The sequence below is a fragment of the Leucopleurus acutus genome (genome assembly GCF_964270905.1).
Source record: "Leucopleurus acutus genome assembly, chromosome: 5".
Classification (NCBI taxonomy): domain Eukaryota; kingdom Metazoa; phylum Chordata; class Mammalia; order Artiodactyla; family Delphinidae; genus Leucopleurus; species Leucopleurus acutus.
This window is the reverse complement of record NC_139147.1, coordinates 114,663,772-114,684,391: the sequence shown is the minus strand read 5'-3', so window position 1 is coordinate 114,684,391 and position 20,620 is coordinate 114,663,772.

Sequence of the window (20,620 nt, the reverse complement as noted above, 5' to 3'; positions counted from 1 at the left end):
GTGGCAAAGAGCTGTAGTGGAAAGTGCACTTTGAGTCAGGCAGTCTGGGGTTAAGTCCGGGCTTCCTTTCTTTCTTAAAATGTTGTGACTCAGGCAAGCTCATTCAACTAGAGGTATCCCTTTGATGTATCACCTAGAGGCAGTGGCTGGCACATAATTACGGCATGCAATAAATATTTGTTGAAGAAAATGAATGTACATTCGTGACTCAGTTTCTTACTCTGTATAATGGGGACAATAATATAACTTACAGGGATAAATTAAGATTAGTTGAAATTTAAATATGTTAACAAATGTTTTAAAATGTTAGACACACTGGAAGGAATTCAACATGTGCAGTTATAGTAACCATGTACCAGGGAATAATTTAAATACGTCACAAAGACTGTGAACCTGGGGTACCATGTCCTGAGTCAGACTCCAGAAATAGAACTGTTCTAGATTATTCATGATTAAATTTTCACTTCTATAAGGAACTGGAGAAGCAAGGAAGAGAGAGAGAAACATTTATAATAGTGGGTTCATGATCCTGGTTGTATATTAGATTCACATGGGGAGCTTCTAAAAATTGACAATTAAGTCAAATCCTGGGTCATGGGTCTTGAGCATGGATATTTTTAGAAACTGCTCCCTGTGATTCCAAAGTGTAACCAAGAGGGAGAACTCTGACTTATGGACACCTATTACATGCCAAGTATTGTGTTCGACGTTAGACAAATACCATCTCCTTCAGTCCTCACAACTCCTCTACATATTAGGTATTTTATCCCTATTTCACAGGTAAGGAAATCAAGGATCAGAGGCTAAAGAAACATCTCCAAGGTCACCAACCAGTGTGATGGATCCTAGCGTGGAAACCTAACCTGGGACCGTCTGACTTCGAGGCCAGCGCTCTTTTCGCTGCTTTGCACTACATCTGGAAGTATCCTGTAAGAAGGGCATCAGAAGAGGGCATTGGGCCAAGAAGGAGACAAGGGAAGGCGCCAGGGACCATCTGAAGTTTGGCCACTGGGGCAAGGCATAGCAGTATTACCAGAACAGAAAGGTGAAGTCCAGAATGCCCCACCTTATCTCCAACTGGTCCCCCATTGGGCTGAGCCTGGACTTGCAGTGGGCTCACTGGCTCCCGTGGTACACACAGAGCCCAACAGCATTGGACCCTCTTGCACTTACAATGTAATATTGTATATTAGAAACAACAGAGACTTGAGAGCCAGCCAGACATGCATACAAACCATAGGATGTTCTGCCACTTCCCATGTGAACCATCACTTTGAGCCTCAGGTTCCTCCTCAATAAAATGAAAATAAGTGATAGTTATATCAGAGAGTTACTGTGAGGATTAAAGGAGAGACTCTAAATATAAATAGTACGGTAGTGCTAGTAGGTGTCATTATCGTTATTATGATTAATGCGATGGTCTGACTTCCTCAGCCACCTAGATTCTCCCTCTACTGTGCACTACTTAGAGTTTGAAGATAAGGAATTATGTTGAGAAAGTGAGACCAGAACTAGGAGGTACCACAGGTTTCTTATATAGGTGATGGCATGGGGAAGTGATAGCTCGGAAGATGTTGAGGACGACTGAGGAAGAAAAACTAATTTAGAATAACATAGCGATGTTGAGTGTATGCTTCATGCTGAGGTTTCGGAGGCTGATAACACCCCTTCCTTCCTGTTCCAAATTTGGAACCCACTGAGAGGTAGACACAAAGTCACATACATGGAGATCAAAGTGAGACTTTGCTACTCATAAAGCTGGCTTGGAGGGCAGAGATTAAGCACATGGCACATGGATCCTAAGACTCCGCACAGCTCTCTCAGAAGGGCTGCACCACCGTGGGCCATCCCCACAAGGACCCGCTTTTCTAAGCTCACTTGTGGAGTTGCAGAGTCAGCCTCTTCCCCTGTAGTGGGGGCACTGGGCTGAGTTCCTTCTCCCAAATGTACCATTCAGATAAGTCTGGTAGCCCAGGGAAGAGACAGTGAGGGACAAAAGAAGCTCCTGAAAGGGAAACTCTCAAACTTTTTTTCCCCTCCTCTCTCCTCCTGGGAAATGGAGTGGTTAATCCTTTCCTTCTATGGAAACCTAAGGGGAGGCGGGGAGGAAGTGGGCCCCCCAGCTAACATTTCTTATCTTGGATCTTCATGCTTTATGCTTGCCTGGAACTCTTGGAATGTTTTACCAAATGAGGGTGAAAGAGAATTTTATTCTCTGCTTTTTATTCCTTTCAATTGATCTTAGATATGAGAATTTTGTAGGTAAAGCCTATACACACAGAAAGATATATAGATAGATGACAGATAGGTAGATATAGATGTATAGATACTTGACTACTGTAGTGGATGTATTTTTTTTTAACATGCTTTTTTTTCTCCCAAAATTTTATTTTAAATAATTTATAGGATCTCAATACTGAAGAAAATTGCTTTGAAATGCTGACCTAAAATAAATAGATGGCCAGGTAGTTTTCCAGCAAAAATGGGTTTATTTGGGATCAGCAGAGAATGTTAATTTGGGGTCTGTAACCATGGTGAGTCACATGCAAGTCCCAGCACAGTGAAGAAAGGAGAACTCTTATCAAGGGGAAAGGAAGTTGGGAGGGCTGGAGTAAATAAAGAGTCCATGGGTTTTCACTGGTTGAGTTATTGCCAAGGAAGAAGAGGAGTTGTTTTCCTGTTGGGCTCTACTATCATGGCAGGATATGAGGGTTCTCTCTTCCGGTCTCTCAATTCAATTTTTTTTCTTTTTTTATTAGTTATCTATTTTATACATATTAGTGTATATATGTCAATCCCAATCTCCCAATTCATCCCCCCTGCCCCCGCTTTCCCCCCTTGGTGTCCATTCGTTTGTTCTCTACATCTGTGTCTCTATTTCTGCCCTGCAAACCGGTTCATCTGTACCATTTTTCTAGATTCCACATATATGCGTTAATATACAATATTTGTTTTTCTCTTTCTGACTTACTTCACTCTGTATGAGAGTCTCTAGATCCATCCACGTCTATACAAATGACCCAATTTCATTCCTTTTTATGGCTGAGTAATATTCCATTGTGTGTATATATATATATATATATATATATATATATACCACACATTCTTTATCCATTTGTCATCAGAAAATCTACAAACAACAAATGCTGGAGAGGGTGTGGAGAAAAGGGAACCCTCTTGCACTGTTGGTGGGAATGTAAATTGATACAGCCACTATGGTGAAACAGTATGGAGGTTCCTTAAAAAACTAAAAATAGAATTACCATACGACCCAGCAATTCCACTACTGGGCATATACCCAGAGAAAACCATAATTCAAAAAGACACATGCACCCCAATGTTCACTGCAGCACTATTTACAATAGCCAGGTCATGGAAGCAACCTAAATGCCCATCGACAGACATATAGTGGATGTATTGGTTATCTATTCTTGCATAACAAGTTACTCTGAACGCAGTGACTTAAAACAACAATAAATATTATCTCACATAGTTTCTGCAGGTCAAGAATTTGGGAGTAGCCTAGGTCGGTGGTTCTGGCTCAGGATCTCTCATGAGATTGTCATTAAAATGCTGCCTGGGGCTGCAGGGCTGTAGTCTTTTGAAGCCTGACTAGAGCTGGAAATCCACTTCTGAGATGACTCACTCAAGTGGCTGTAGGGAGGAGGCCTCAGTTCCTTGCCACGTGGGTCTCTCCTTAGGGCTGCTTGAGTATCCGCATGACATGGCAGCTGGCTTACTCCAGGATGAGTGATCTAGCAGAAAGCAAAGCAGAAGCTGCAATGTCTTTTATGACCTACCTTTGGAAGCTGCACTTTGTCATTTCTGCAGTGTCTTATTAAACAGTCAGCCCTTTTCAAGTGCGAGGGGACATACAGGTGCATGAAGACTGGGAGATAATTAGGGGCTAATTAGGGCCATCTTAGAGGCTGACTACCAAAGTGGTTGACTCGCCAAAGACTGAATTTTGTTTTCTTCACTTCTGGAGAGAAAATGGTCGGTGAATCCCATTGGTGGTCTTTGAGATGTACAAAAGCTACCTCTTGCTCTCACCCCCAGATAAAGTATTATATTATTAATCAGCCTTTTGTGAATTTAGGCTGAAAACAGAAGATGCCAGGAAGGTTGGGACCACCTTTAGTACACAAATGTGGCAGTGCAGGCTATCTGTGGCGGGATGCCACATGACTCTCAGACATTTTCTGAGCACTTACTTTGTGCTAGGTATTATGGCTTATGTACAGGATCACACTGCCTCCTTGACTGTGAGGTGGGACCTACTTTTCTGTTTTACAGATGCAACAACTCAGGCTCAGAAAAGTGAAGTAACTTGCCTGTAAAGGGTGGAGCTGGGTTGTGATCTCAGATCTGTTGAACTTTAGATCAGTGCTTCCCAAACTAAGACACATACAAATCACCCGGCAGGTGGTGGGATCGGCGGGGGTGGGGGGTTGTCCAGTTAAAGTGCAGAGTTGGTTTCAGTAGACTTTGACCAGGGCTGGGGTTCTGCCTGTCTGACAAGCCCCCAGGTGATGCTGACACTGCTGAGGCAGGGACCTCTGTCTGGTAAGGAGGCTCAGAAGTGTCTCTGAATGACTACACCAAGGGTGAGGACTTCCAAGCAGCACAGTACCCAGCACAACTAGTTGTCAAACAAAAGGCAAAACTCTGCAGAGGGGAGCTGAAACCCACTACACTCACTCCACTATGGAAGCACCTTGCAACTGTGAAATCAGCAGGTGGGCTTATCCCACTCACCTGAGGAAAGGATGAGGGTTGGTTTGAGGGGCTCCCCTGGGAGGCAAGGATTTCCAACCATGCCCTTTGTGAGGCCTCTTCCTTTTTCTGGGGCCACATGCTCCCAGTTAGCCATTATCTGGAGGTCCCTGAAGGCCATCTGCTTTGCGGAGTGCATTTGGCACCGGGCAGGAAGCTGTGTTTCCCAACCTCACCACACTGGGCTTTCTCAGTGAAACTTCCAAGCTGAGGAAGAGAGCTGGGGTGACGAGCTCTATGTGTGTGTGTGTGTGTGTATGTATGTGTGTGTGTGTGTGAGTGGGGTGGTAGGGGGGACTGAAGTGGCACCCTCAGCTGGGCTGGGGAGCTCTAGCTCTCCGCTCTTTTTTTGTCCCCTACAATTGTGGCAAGAAGATCAATCCTCTAAGAATGTGTAGTATTTCCCTGAGAGACAAGACAATGAGTATTTTTCTTAGCTCATCCAGGAAGTTAACATACAATACATTCTTAATTGCATTTAGGAGCATTTATTCAATTGTAACTAGTGTAACTAGTAATTCAGAAAGTGCCCAGTAATACTAATGTTATAGCACACTTGGAGCGCTTCCCTCTGAAAGCTCCAAGCGTTTCCTCAGTTAGGCTTTGAGGATGATGCTGGCATTTGGCTCCAGAAGCAAATCTGAATTCTTGTGGACTCTGTGTCCAGCGTTCATTACCCTTTGGTTTTCTAAGGCGAGGACCCAGTGGTTCACTTTCTTTCATCTTCAGATCATTTCAGTCACCCTCCAGCGTGATTCCTATAAGCCCTGGTAGGAACTTCAGAATCAAGAGGGAGTCACTCTCCATTTCATGGCAAACCTCCCTTCCCTCCACCCTCACCAAGCCCAGAGCCAGGGAGACACTCCTGTTTGGCATTTAGACTGGTCAGAGAAACCCTGTCTGGCTTTGCCACTTTATCAGCCATATAACCGTGGGTAAATGACATGACTTTCTACACTTTAGATTGCTCATAGTTTGCAGTCGATCCTTCTCAAACTCTTCCAAATAATTGCAGAGGGAGAAACACTCCCAAATTCACTCTATGAAGCCACCATCACCCTGATACCAAAACCAGAAAAAGATATCACAGAAAAAGAAAATCAAAGGGGGCTTCCCTGGTGGCGCAGTGGTTGACAGTCCGCCTGCCGATGCAGGGGACACGGGTTCGTGCCCCGGTTCGGGAAGATCTCACATGCCGTGGAGCGGCTGGGCCTGTGAGCCATGGCCACTGAGCCTGCGCGTCCGGAGCCTGTGCTCCGCAACGGGAGAGGCCACATCAGTGAGAGGCCTGCGTACCGCCAAAAAAAAAAAAAAACAAAAACAAAATTATAGACCAATATCACTGATGAACATAGAAGCAAAAATCCTGAACGAAATACTAGCAAACAGAATCCAACAACACATTAATAAGATCATACACCATGGTCAAGTGGGATTTATCCCAGAGATGCAAGGATTCTTCAATATATGCAAATCAATCAATGTGATACACCACATTAACAAATTTAGGAATAAAAACCATACGATTATCTCAATAGATGCAGGAAAGGCTTTTGACAAAATTCAACACCTATTTATGACAAAAACTCTCCAGAAAGTGGGCATAGAGGGAACCTACCTCAACATAATAAAGGCCATATATGACAAACCCACAGCAAACATCGTTACTCAATGGTGAAAAACTGAGAGCACTTCCTCTAAGATCAGGAAAAAGATAAGGATGTCCATACTCTCCACTCTTATTCAATGTAGTTTTGGAAGTCCTAGCCACAGCAATCAGAGAAGAAAAAGAAATAAAAGGAATACAAATTGGAAAAGAAGAAGTAAAACTGTCACTGTTTGCAGATGACATGACACTATACATAGGAAATCCTAAAGATGCCACCAGAAAACTACTAGAACTAATCAGTGAATTTGGTAAGATTGCAGAATAGAAAATTAATGCACAGAAATCTCTTGCATTCCTGTACACTAATGATGAAAAATCTGAAAGAGAAATTAAGGAAACAATCCCACTTACCATTGTAATGAAAAGAATAAAATACCTGGGAATAAACCTGCCTAAGGAGGGGAAAGACCTGTACTCAGAAAACTATAAGACACTGATGAAAGAAATCAAAGATGCCATAAACAGATGGAGAAATATACCATGTCCTTGGATTAGAAGAATCAATATTGTGAAAATGACTGTACTACCCAAAGCAATCTACAGATTCAATGCAATTCCTATCAAACTACCAATGGCATTCTTCACAGAATTAGAACAAAAAGTTTTACAGTTTGTTGGAAACACAAAAGACCCCAAATAGCCAAAGGAATCTTGAGAAAGAAAAACAGAGCTGGAGGAATCAGGCTTCCCGACTTCAAACTAAATCTTAGCTTTTAAAAACATGTGTATCTACTATATTCCTAGCAGTGGGTAGAACTCAGCAGGGAACCCAGTGTTCAACAATTCATTGCTCCTGTCTTTGACAGTACGAAGGTATAAACGTAGCTATGAAACAGGACAGAATACAAGTGCAGATTGAGAAAGAACACATTGTACCTATGGAGAAAAGGCTGAAGAGGGGGTGGTACAGAAAGAACCATGTTGGAGAACTTGCATTTGATAACCCCATTAATAGCTAATAGCTAGTATTTAATGTGCATTTGTTACATGCCAAACACCCTCACAAATCCTTCACATGCATCTCATTTAACTCTCTTCATTTTTTTATTGTGTTAAAAAAATAAGACTTACCATCTTAACTTTTTTTTTTTTTTTTTTGCGGTACACGGGCCTCTCACTGTTGTGGCCTCTCCCGTTGCGGAGCACAGACTCTGGACGCGCAGGCTCAGCGGCCATGGCTTATGGGCCTAGCCACTCCACGGCTTGTGGGATCTTCCCCGACCGGGGCACGAACCTGCGTCCACTGCATCGGCAGGCGGACTCTCAACTACTGCGCCACCAGGGAAGCCCCATCTTAATCATTTTTAAGTGTATAGTTCAGCAATGTATTTTCATTGTTGTGAAACAGATATCCAGAACTTTTTCATCCTGCAAATCTGAAACTATACCCAATTATATAACAACTCCTTTTTTCCCACTTCCCCCAGGCAGTAATAACCAGCATTTTACTTTGTTTCTATTAATTTCACTATTTTAAGATACCTTATATAAGTGGAATTATGTTTGTGACTGGCTTGTTTCACTTAGCATAATGTCCTCAAGCTTCATCCATTTTGCAGCATATGACAGGATTTTCTTCCTTTTTAAGGTTTAATAATATGCCATTATGTGTATATAGTACATTTTGTTTATGTATTTATCTGTCGATGGACCTTTGGTTTGCTTCCACCTCTTGGTTATTATGAATAGTGCTTCTATGAACATGGGTGTGAAAATATTTCTTCAAGACCCCATTTTCTGTTCTTTTTGATGTATAACCAGAAGTAGGATTGCTAGATCATATGGTAGTTTTATTTTTAATTTTTTGAAGCCTCTAAACTGTTTTCCATAGTGGTTGCACCATTTTACAATCCTACCAACAGTGCACAAGGGTTCCAATTTGTCCACATGAAGATCAAAACTTTTCTTTTTTCCTTTCTCTCTCTCTTTTTCCTTCCTTCCTTCCTTCCTCCCTCCCTCCCTCCCTCCCTCCCTCCCTCCCTCCCTTCCTTCCTTCCTTCCTGTACCCATCCTAATGGGTTTGAGGTAATATCTCATTGTGGCTTTGATTTGTGTTTCTCTGATGATTAGTCATCATTATGCATCATTCCATATGCTTGCTGACCATTTACATTTCATCTTTGGAGAAACAACTATTCAAGTTCTTTGCACATTTAAAATCAGGTTATCTGATGTTTTGTTGCTGAGCTGTAGGAGGTCTTTATATATTCTGGATACTAACTCCTTATCAGATATATGACTTGCAAATATTTTCTTCTGTTCTGCTGGTTGCCGTTTCACTCTGTTGACTGTGTCTTTTGATACATAAACGTTTTAAGATTTGATGTAGCCCCATTTGTCTATTTTTGCTCTTGTTACCTGTGCTTTTTGTGTCATATTCAAGAAATCACTGCCAATCCAATGTCATGAAAATTTCCCCCTTTGGTTTTTCCTCAGTTTTATTGTTTTAGGTCTTATATTAGGTCTTATATTTTGAGTTAATTTTTGTGTATAGTGTAAGATAAGGATCCAACTTCATTGTTTTACATGTAGTTTTCCAGTTTTTCCAACACCATTTGCTGAAGAGGCTGTCTTTTCCCCATTGGGAAGAGGACACCTCTTGGCACTATTGTCAAAGGTCATTTGACCATTTATGCAAAGGTTTATATCTTGGCTCTCTGTTCTATTCCATGAGTCTATTTGTCTGTCTTTATGACAGTACAAAACTGTTTGATTACTGTAGCTCCATAATATATTTTGAAATCAGGAAGTGTGAGTCCTTCAACTTTGTTCTTCTTCCTCACAATTGTTTTGACTATCCAGGATCCCTTGAGATTACATATGAATTTTAGGATGAATTTATCTATTTCTGCAAAATACACTGTTAGAATTTTGACAGGGATTGTGTTGAATCTGTAGATTGCTTTGGGTGGTGTGGCCATCTTAAAATATTAAGTTTTCTAATCAATGAACATGGGATGTCTTTCCATTTGTTTGTGTCTTCTTTAATTTTTTCAGAAATATTTTGTGGTTTTCAGTGTACAAGTCTTTCACCTCCTTGGTTAGGTTTATTCCTAAGTATTTTATTCTTCCTGATGCTATTATAAACAGAATTGTTTCTTTACTTCCTCTTTACGTTGTTCATTGTTAGTGTACAGACACACAACTGATTTTTGTGTCTTGATTTTGTGTCCTTCAACTTTGACAAATTTGCTTATTAGTTCTAACAGGGTTTTTTTTTGTGTGGAATTTTTAGGGCTTTGTACATATAAGATCATGTCATCTGTGAAGAGATTCTTTTTTTCTTCCTTTTCAATTTAGATGTGTTTTATTTCTTTCCCTTGCCTTAGTGCTCTGGCTTTAATGCTCTTCAGTTTGTGGATTAAAACATTAAGGTGTTAGGAAATGTCTTACTACTGCAAACATTTAAGACCTTCACTTCCCAAGATTCTTGTTTTTCACGTTTTATGCACACACTTAATCTCGATGGAATCAGCAGGAAAGCTGTCTTTTACCCAGGCGTCAGAGTCCTCCCTGGTCCTAAGTCCTCTTTGGTGGAGGACTTAGGTCAAGAAAATAGTAAAGCTCTGCAGAGAACCAAGTTTGTTCATTCTGAAAAACAAATTATTTCTACCATTTTCTGAGGCCTTATGTCCTTACCTCCTCTAAAAAGAGCTGCTCTTTTAAAATAATCTCTAAAATTAGACTCTCCCATATTTCTGCACATATCCCCCCTCACCAGTTATGATACTTTAAAAATTGTCTTAAACATTTCATAATTGTTAGAATGCACGGCCAATGCTAAGAATTTTTTATGAATTCCAATACAGTCATTTCAACCATATATATGATAGATGATGTTATACAGCACTGTATGCTATCATTATTTTTCAGATGAGGAAATTGAGGCCCAGAAAATTTTTATATCTTATCCAAAGTCATAGAGCTTGTGAGTAATGGTGCCAGATTTAGAACCCCGGCAGCCCAAGTCCTGAGTGCCTGCTTATCGCAAATGGCCCAATATCTAGCCTAAGCCTTACTTTTGTGTTTTAAGTGATCCTAAAAATGAATTCTCAGAGAACGTACCATCAGGATGTGGACGTGGATGTTTAAGTTGCTGGAATTTCCTTCTATCTGGTGGTTCCTCAGAGAGGCATGTTCAGATGTCTGGGAGTCAATTGGTTTTTGAAACAAGAACAAACCCCTTGATATCCATATGGAGACTTGCAATCCTGCCTACACTTTAAATTAACCTTATTGACGGATTTCCTGCCAAGCTTAGTTTCATTTATTATGCATGTTCCTTTTAGTAGGTGGAAGAAAAAAATACATGAGAATTATCCTCTAAATAAAGCAATATATAAACCAGGCTCATAAATTTTCTAAAGTTTATTTTTATTTGCCAAGCTTTTCTGTATTTTGGGGGGGATAAGTGTTTATTTAATAAAAAGAAAAGTGATATCTTGCAATAAGGATATCTTAGTAGTAAACAGCCAGGAGTGGATCTTTTTTCTCTTTCATTCATCATTGTCAGCTGAAGACATTCTCAGCCTGCAGCTAGGGGTGAAATTGATGGCGTCTAGATGGGTGAGCCACTTCACTGTTTCTTCTTGAGCTTAAAGAAATTTCAGCCTGAAATTCCACCTTTTCTGGATTCTAAGATGTGACACCAGATACATGTATTACAATAGTTGGGCCTAAGACTTACTGCAGGGCTGCAAGTCAGAATCAGAATTCCCTGGAGGGGATGTGGGGAAAGCACTCATGGGGTGTTCCCATTTGGGGATGAAAAAATATGAATCAAGGAAGGGTGAATAAGGGAAAGTGCCTTTATTTAATATTTTTTGATATTACCTAAGATAGCCAGACAATGCAGTTTGTCGGGAATACTCTTGGCTTCTCATGATCTGGGGAAAAATATTGAAAAAAGAAACTTGGGTCATTGGTACCCATAAATGGCTACTTTATAACTGTTCTATCTCTCCAAACCAAGCTGGAGTTTGGGGGAAGGAGAGTGGTTCCCAAAACAATTTACAGCTTACTGCTTTCTCTAAATAGCTTGGAGCTCTAGAACTTTCTGTCTGACTGGGAAAAATAATGAGCCAGTTGATCAGTTACATATGGGCTTGTTCAGAGAATTTCTGATGGAATCTGTGATTGCAATCCTTTCAGACCCCATGCTCCCTTTTATAACACATATTTGAATGCTCTTTTTATTATCCTGAAATGAAATTTAAATATTACACATTAAAAAATAAAACACTTTGTTATAAAAGGAGAACTAAGGAAAGTAATTTTCAATAAGAGATGTTTCTCAATTCACAAATACTCAGACAAGGCAACTGTTAAAAGATAATTTAAAAAACCAAACAAACAGATAAAATCATGACCCTCACCCAGATAAAAAATGTATTTATGGTAATTAACTCATAAAGAGGAACCAGGCAAATGTTATAACCCATTCAAGAGACAAAGAATGGATATATTTATAAATTGGGAATATTGAAATGATGTATAAATGGAGGAAAAACTAGTTTCGTCAGCAGTGGGGAAGAGAGGTTAACTGAACCTCTACCAGACAGACAGAACACAGATGTCTACAGACAAAAATTATCTTGCATTGTTATCACTTATCTACATTTTACAGAGTTGTAGAATTGTTCCCATGGAATCAGATAACGCAGAGCGGTGTGCTATAGATAGTACACAGTTTTTCATCAAAGTACGAATTTTTGCCTACACTATCCTTAATGAAGTAATCAGACATTCACCACTATAGGTAAAAACACCCTGAATAAAGCATCTATACCCACAGAGTGACTCAGTTGGTTGAACTGTCACCTCAAACACATTGAACAGTGATGCTTTCAGATAGTTTCTGAAATGGAGACCAATACTTGGTAAATTTCTGAACAAAGAAAGTACACTGTTCCCTCAATTTGTATGGTACCTGAACTCCTAGAAAAGGAGGTGCTTATTAAAATCATTTGAGAACACTTTGTATTAGTGTGTATAATGGAGGTGGGTTCTAGGTTAAGATCATTATGTTTTTCACCTATACGAATATCTGGCAGAACACTCCAAAGCTGTGGGAGATATAGCAAATCCTTTATTGTGGGGCATTTTCCTGTACATTCCTGTACATTTCCTGTACATTGCATCTACTACCCTCGCCCTGTCCTCTGAAGGCAAGTGGTACCCTCCAATCATGTGACAACCAAAATAAAAAGTCTCACAAGTTACCAACACACTCCCTAAGGATGGAGTTGCCCTGTTGGAGCAGCAGTGTCAGAGCTGAAATATGCCCAGGGACCCATCGCTTCATCCCCATCTCCAGCAACACCATTTGCTCAGCCGGGCAGCTATGGAGAAAAGCAGAGGGCCTGCTTGAACAGGGTTAGGCCAAAGGTAACTTTTTTATTTTTTATTTTTTTGCGGTACGCGGGCCTCTCACTGCTGTGGCCTCTCCCGTTGCGAAGCACAGGCTCCGGACGCGCAGGCTCAGGGGCCATGGCTCACGGGCCCAGCCGCTCCGCGGCATGTGGGATCTTCCCGGACCGGGGCACGAACCCGCGTCCCCTGCATCGGCAGGCGGACTCTCAACCACTGCGCCACCAGGGAAGCCCCAGAGGTAACTTTTAACTTAAAGAATGGACTCATCTCCTCCGAATCCCTCTCTTCTAAGTTTAACTAACCAAGTTGAGTGACCAAGGAGGTCCATCACTGAAAGTAAAAGTAAATAACCCATCCCCGCTCTATTTAAGCTGGAGTCTGCTTCTGCCTTTCTGAAGAATTCTTGCCCCAGGACCTGTGGTAGGGGGCGGGGTGGTGGCAGGCACCGGTAGAAAATGGCACCGTCAAATGACCAAAGAGCTGGTGACAGAGGAAGGGGCGTGGCCCAGGAAGTGGGGGGACTGTCTGTACTTGCCATGGCTCAGGGAGTCGTCCCCACTTACCCAATGTTGCCAGATTTTCTGATTTTACTTTCAAAAGAAACAGGAAATCTGCACTTTTTGTATGCAATTTTTCAGTTCTTAAACGTTGGCTCATGTATATGTATAGATAAACAGATGAGAGATAGATAGATAGATAATGTACTTAACAAATGTATACACATATAGAAACACAGATAACTCCATTCATACATACGGCTCCTTCGAGTTAGACACATAAATAATAGTGACTTAGGTACTGACTAGGACCCTCCTTTGAATCAGAATGAAAACTATGAGCTGGGTATTTTACTCCCATTGCAGAGATGAGGGAAAGTGGGCTTTGAGAAGGTGAGTGATTTGCCTAGAGTCACAAAATAAGTAGCTGGGCTGTTCTGCTCCTGATACCAGGTTGCTGCCCAGTTTATGAAGAGACCACAAGATGAATGAACATTGTTCTGACCAAAACAAGCCACAGGAATAATTTCTGTTGAAAACTGCATTTATGCACTTATTTAAGTGAAATCAACATTTCTTAAAGCTTCTTGACCTATGTCCCTAGCAGAAGCGTGGGGAGATTTCTAGAGAAGTCAGAGTATCTGAGTTTGATGGTATTTGCAAGTGACCTGGGTGAGCCATTTGCTGTGTTAGCCTGCCATCCATCAAAGCTGGTGATGAGAGTGACTGAATCCCCAGAGGTTGCTTGTGAAAAATGTTAAAAGCTTTAATTGAAAGGATCTCAAACACAGACCCCAAGTAACTTTCTCATTGTGAATTCCTGTCTTGCCCCCAGATACCCTGAGGCCCTGCCAAATACCAGGGCCAGGTCATTCTCACGTACTTAAGGCATAAACCCCTGGCAGGACCTTTGATGGTGCTCAGCTTGGAGTCCTGTGCAACTCCGACTGGGAGGGACGCACTTGGAGCAATGTCATCTGTCAGGGTCTAACCTCTTTTCTGTGAATGTCTGCAAATTAAACCAGCCTTATTGAAAATGGGGATGTTTCATATTTAAAATGTCTTGATTGGAATGTACATATGATGAAAAAGATAAGCTTGGCTTCCTAAAAAAACATTTGTTGTAACAAAGCAGCAGGGATTCCATCAGAAGCTTTTCATGAGCTTCAGGAAAATCCTTTACCAGCTTCCTTTCCCTTGTGATTCATTCATTCATTCATTGCCTGACTCAGCTTAGGGTATGATCCCAGGCTTACATTCTATTCAAATCAGTAAACATTTCTTCTTCCAGTTCTAACTCTGGGAAGGTGTCCATAACCTTCCCCAGACTGCCTAGGGGCAGCATGGAGCAAAAGTTGTTAAGAATTCCTGAGTGAAATCTCTCATTCATAAGCTCTTCAAACAAACAAATAAAAATTCTGCCCCTTTAAAAATGTTTTTATTACATCCTTAATGCATGCTCATCAAAGACAAAGTAATGAGAGAAAAGATAAACAAAAACAAAAGTCTTGGTGATCTCACTTAAAAACGTGTGTGTTATTCAGGGTAAGTCATCAGACCTAATGAAATGTTCTCTGAATCTAAGGGAAAATTAGGCAAGAGCTGGCCCCCAAGTTCTCTGCATTCTTTTATTCTTGCAAAGTCTGACACAAGATGATCATTCAGTTGCCTAATCTCCCTGTGGATAAAATTTCTTTGTTGATAGATAAGACTGGTAAAACAGTTATCATCTGTATTTAGAATAATATATAATAGTTTAACAATTACCCACCAATATATACTCTGAGCTGACTATCCAAAGCAATTTAGGACCATTCTCTAAATGTATATTTCAAATCACGTCCCATTATGTGGAGCCCTTATGCTTATGAAGAGAGGCAGAGAATACAAATGTGGGAATGAGATGCAGGGAAGCACAAATTGTGTAAATGAAATCTGGACTGTTTCTGGGAACATAATTTCATGAATAAAGATGATCTAGCATCTCTGAACTATGTATTTTAAGATTAATATTTCTCAATAGTACTTGTCAAAGTGAGTGGCAGTAGAATCCATAATAAGTACTTTATTGAATTATATTTAGTTTAAATATAAATGTAAAAAGGCACCATGAATTCTCATGTCAAATTATGTCACCCAGAAGTTAATTAGTTGTACCATGATTCAAAAAAAAGAATTCTTTTTAATTTGGCGGAATACAGGTTTGTATTTCTAACAATTCAATCATTTTTTAATTAATAAAATTTAATTTTTAGGTTCACAGCAAAATTGAGCAGAAGGTACAGAGAGTTCCCATATACTCCGTATCCCCACACATACACAACCTCCCCACCATCAACATCCCAAACCACCGTGGTACATTTGTTGCAATCAGTGAACCTACACTAAAACGTCATTTCACCTAATGTCCATAGTTTGCATTAGGGTTCGCTCATGGTGCTGTACGTTCTACGGGTTTTGACAAATTTATAAGGACATGTATCTAATTCCGCCACTGTAGTATCATACAGAATAGTTTTACTGCCCTAAAAGTCCTCTGTGCTCTTCCTATTCATCTCTCCCTCCCTTACAACCCCTGGAAACCAGTGATTTTTTTTTTTTTTTTTTTTACTGTCTCCATAGTTTTACCTTTTCCAGAAAATCATTTAGTTCAAATCATACAGTATAAAGCTTTTTCAGATCAGCTTCTTTCACTTAGCAATATTCATTTGTTTCCTCTGTGTCGTTTTATTGACTTGATAGCTTATTTTATTTTAGCCTGAATAATATTCCATCATCTGGACGTACCACAGTTCTGCATCCATTCACCTACTGAAAGACATCTTGGCTGCTTCTAAGTTTGGGCAGTTATGAATAAAACTGCTATAAATATCTGTGCACAGGTTTCTGTGTGGACATAAGTTTTCATTTCATCTGGGCAAACACCAAGGCCCTTACATACCAGGCTGGAAACTGGAAGTCCTCAAAGGCATTATTTTTTAAATTTCTAGAAAACTACAATACTATGGTCAAAAGTTCTGTTGGTTATATTGTTCAGCCTCCTCATCTCAAATTGAAATCAGAACAGATAAGCCCACTTTGGGGGATACTTTTTCCTTCCTTTTCTGAGCTTCTTTTCAGCATTCACTGAGTATTATTTATCAGGCAAGGCAAGAAAATAACCTTTTTCTTCTGGTTTCTTGAATCAAGAATCTACTTTGCTATTTTAACAGATCACTTTTCAAGTAAAAAATGGAAAGGAATCAGGAATTTGTATTTCTACATTTCCATTTATCATGTCCTTTTATGTCTATTTCAAATCCAAGTCCAAGTCCATCAACCCAGAATGTGGAATCACATCGAAAAAGCTCTATCAAAATTAGTCTCTGTTCCTACTCTCTATCTGAAAAATAAACTTAGAAGATAAAAATCTAATCTGCTGAGACTCAAATGATAGGCTTTGTACCAATGGGTGATAGAGGGGGTACCAAGGAGTGATAAGTACACTGATGATGTCAGTCAATATACTCATCACCCTCATGGTAACTATTTGTTGCCTGTCTTTTCTGTGAGACTGTCAGCTCCCCAAAGGCAGGGACAAGGCCTGACTGATTACTCTCTGGCACATGGTCAGTATTTCAATATATATTGGTTGAATGTATCATTGGTTCATCAGATATGTTAAATATTAATTAACTTCATTTGTTTAACAATGATTAAGCACCTACTAGGTACAAGGCTGCATATTGGGTATTTGGGGTGTATGAAGATGAGTGTAGTTCATTCCCTGCCTTCCAAGAGCTTACACAACTGTCAATCATTGTAGCAGCCTGTCTTTGTCAAGTCCATATCCCCTCGGGCTCCCCCTCCTCCCACTCTGGATAGTTCCACCAGGAATTATGGCTTCCAGCATCACTTCACATGAAGGCATTCTTTAGCCTTGGAGTAGCTCAGCACCTTAGAGGCAGGCTGGAATGATCAGAGAAATAACATCTCCAGAACAACTCACATCAAATGAAGGTGGCAGTTCCTTGCCCTTCAGTAGAACACTTTTGAGCACATGCCACTCAGACTCTCAGGGGGTCCCCAATGGAGCTGAGCCCAGATGCTCACAGTAGTAACCTGCTCATTAAGATACCCTTTATTAGCTTTTCTCCTTTCTTGGTCTCACTTCCTACTCTGTCACAGTGCTTCCTGGGATCTCTTCCCAAATAAATTATTCTCCCCAAATCCATCACTCTGGGTCTGATTTTAGAAGAAGCATGGACACTGGAGTGTGATAAGTACGAGAGGTATGAACAGAGAGCTATGAGAATGCAGAGGGGGAGGGGATTAATTCTAGCTGGAGAAGACTTGGCATCATTTGAATGCGGTCTAGGTGGGGGCAATGAGTGCACCTGTGGGAAGAGATGCTTCAGGCAGAGCAAACAAGGGCACGATGGTGTTGAAGAACACAACGCGCTCAGGGAATTGCAGGCAATTGGGTCCAGAGGGAATGTGGGTAGAAGAGTATCTCAGACTTTCCCGGAAAGTACTCCAGAGCCCCACACATTCCAGCAAGGAGGCAGTTCTCTCTGGCCACTTTCATCCTACACTTCAGCTCCAGTTCCTTACCCTTCGTACACTGGTACTTTGAAATGGCCAGACATTCTTCTTCTCGTAGGAATCCGAATATAGAAACAGACATAGCCACACATTATCTATAAAAGCAGCCATATGGTAACCACTGACCAACCCACTGTCTTTTTCAAGCATGGTACTTTCTTTCTGCCTGTAGATTTGAATTCATGTTTTCTGAGTTCCCATGACATGCTGAGCATTAATATTTTGCTCTTTCTGAGAGCTCACAGTCTAAACATCGTGTCCACGCTGCAACCCAGACAGGGGAATTTTCCTCCCTTCTGTTAGAGGGTAATCTTAAATTTTAAAACAAACCAACAAAAAAAGGAAGTGTGTCATGGAGTCAAAGAACATGACCCTGACATGTACACACTGCTCTATTTAAGATGGATACAACAAGGACCTAGTGTATAGCACGGGGAGCTCTGCTCAGTGTTACGTGGCAGCCCGATGGGAGGGGAGTTTGGGGGAGAATGCATACCTGTATATGTATGGTTGAGTCTCTTTGCTGTGCACCTGAAACTATCACAACATCTTTAATTGGCTATACCCCAATATAAAATTAAAAGTTTTAAAAAAACCCAAAAAACAAACAACATGACCCAAGCTAACTTTACTTTGCAGTCTACTCTGTTACTTCCTAAGCAAGTACAATGCATATGGATGGTCCTGACAAGTCATTCAATCTCCAGTGCTGACTCAATTACAGCCTCTTACCATGATCAACAACTGCTAAATTGATTATAAACCCAGAATGAGAGCTGAAAACCAAAAAATAGAGATGTGGCAGCAGGACGGGAGCAGAATAATTTGGTCGTTTTCCCAGCAGGGGAAAGCCAGTTTAGGAAAGCCAAAATGAGTACTTCTGGAACAGGTATACACTATTGGAAAATAACAGAGAAATTAAAGAAGTTATTAAAGCTCGCAAGAGAATCTGGGGAGAGAACACTACTCATTTCAGCTCAGCAGGAACCACTCTGCATTATTATGTCTTGCTCTATACTTAGCTTTGAAGAAAGCCACAAATTACGATGGTTAAATAGAGCTTTAGAAAATGGAAAATAGCAACATTGCAAGTACAGAAGAGTACTGGGGTAGAACACCCTCCATACCATTCCCAAACTGGGCTGGATCTAGAGAATTCCTGAAATGCCTCCTTCCCTCAAGAAGTTTAGCCATGTGTCCTTTATGAATCCCCATTATTATAATATTGCTTATGTAATAAACACAGCTTTGTTTTGTTTTTAAACCAAAGGATCAAACAAAGGTTGGGAGAGAAAGAAAGCTGCTGGAGTACTTCGACCAGGCTGAGTACTTGGGGAAGATACTAACTTAGTACATACCTGGATTGAGAAGGGAATGATGGTGATCACATTTTTGAGCTCTTTGTACATTTGAGACATTGCTCTATATCATATCACATGTGTTAGCTAAGTTATCCTCATAACAACCTTATGAAATTGATACGGTACCTAATCCATTTTATAGATGAGGAGACTGGAGCACAGAAAGGCTAACTAACTTGCTCAAGGACGTATAGCTGGTATAAGTGGCAGAACCAGGATTCAGTCTGACCCCAAAGCTTGTGTTCTTGATGACCACACTCAGAGACCATGTTAGGAACTGAATGTTTGTGTCCCCCCAATATTCATATGTGGAAGTCCTAACTCCCCTATGTGATGGTATTTGAAGGTGGGATTTTTAGGAGGTATAGATGAGGTCATGAGGGTGGAGCCCCACGCTGAAATTACTGCCCTTATCAAAAGAGAAAGGGACACCACACCTCCCTCTCTCCACCATGTGAGGACACAGTGAGGGGCAGAACGGTGAGAAAATAAATTTTCTTTTTTAATTCTTTTCTCTTGAGTTGCGGGATCTTTGTTCCCCGACCAGGGATCGAACCCGCACCCTTGCAGTGAAAGCACAGAGTCCTAATCACTCAGCCACCAGGGAATTCCTTAAATTTCTGTTGTTTAAGTCAGCCAGTCTCTGGTATTGTGTTACAGCAGCCCAAGAAGAGTAAGTCCGCAAAGCTATTACAACCAAGCTGTTACCCACGGAGTCAAGGAATTGTAGGCAGGAGAGTTTCAGCTGAGACCCAGCGATTTATTTCAGGGGCTTCGCTGTGAGTACCTTGCTTCCTGCAGGATAGGTCACAGAGAATCGCTTGGCCCAAGGGTGATGTAAGGTTGATCCAAGACCAGGAGTTAGACTTTTGTGGGAAGCTGCGTAAACTAAAGCTCGGTACCTTCCCAGCTATCAGTGGTCACTTCATTCCTGAGTGAAGCTGCTGTTATGAGAAAAATATTCAGTGATTTGGAGCTGGACAGGGCTGTTGAAGAAAAACGGGCGAGTCAGTGGAACTAAGAAAAAACCTTCCTCCTCTCCTTCCTCGGAAGATGGTATGAATCAAGAGTTGTGTGAAATATGAGGAGGTTACTATTTGAGGTGCCCTAGCGTGTCCCTCTCAGCCTTTCATAGAATCCCAGTCCCAGGGGGTTTAGCTCTAACTCACTTTGTTACAAAATTTTTGCCACTAAGAATAGCAAAACATTTTGTTCCTGTAATATCCTTATGCATATATTCGCTATGTATGGGGAATTTTACTTCTATGGAATAGATTCTGAGAAGTGGGGTTTGTAAGAGGAAGACTATTTTTAATTTGAAAGATATTTTCAGGTTTGCTTTTAAATAGGCTCTAACAAAT